The sequence below is a fragment of the Myotis davidii genome, unplaced genomic scaffold, assembly GCF_000327345.1.
Source record: "Myotis davidii unplaced genomic scaffold, ASM32734v1 scaffold1622, whole genome shotgun sequence".
NCBI lineage: Eukaryota > Metazoa > Chordata > Mammalia > Chiroptera > Vespertilionidae > Myotis > Myotis davidii.
In genome coordinates, this window is record NW_006293535.1 from 462069 (window position 1) to 462361 (window position 293).

A 293-nucleotide genomic window follows, 5' to 3' on the forward strand; every position below is an offset into this window, starting at 1 on the left:
CATTTGGGCTTCGGACCAGCTCTTGGCTGTGTTTCCGCCTGAGAGGCGCCGCCGCCTTTTCTGCACAAACGGTGACAGCGACACTCGCTCCCGGGGAGGGAGGCCGGGCAGGGAGGGTCCGCGCCGCCGCGCCTCGCAGGAAAGCTCCGGGTGCGGGCGGGTCCAGCGCAACCACGGCACCTCCTTAGGGGGATGCGGCCACTGAGCCTGAGGCTCCAGAGTGTTCCCAGGCCACGAGCAAATGATCCCCAAACTCTAAAAAACAACCCGTGAGGGAAACCGGGGCGCAACCA

The 293-nt window shown here is 65.9% G+C and overlaps 1 protein-coding gene across 1 annotated transcript in view; it reads right to left on the reverse strand.

Annotated features, from left to right (window-relative positions):
- FBXO22 (F-box protein 22) overlaps positions 1-148 on the reverse strand; it is a 10894-nt gene extending 10746 nt beyond the window's left edge. Inside the window, exon 1 of the mRNA XM_006767202.2 lies at positions 118-148. The gene's annotated coding sequence lies outside the window, so the exon portion shown is untranslated. The remainder of the gene's footprint in view (positions 1-117) is intronic.
- Positions 149-293: the final 145 nt, after the last annotated feature.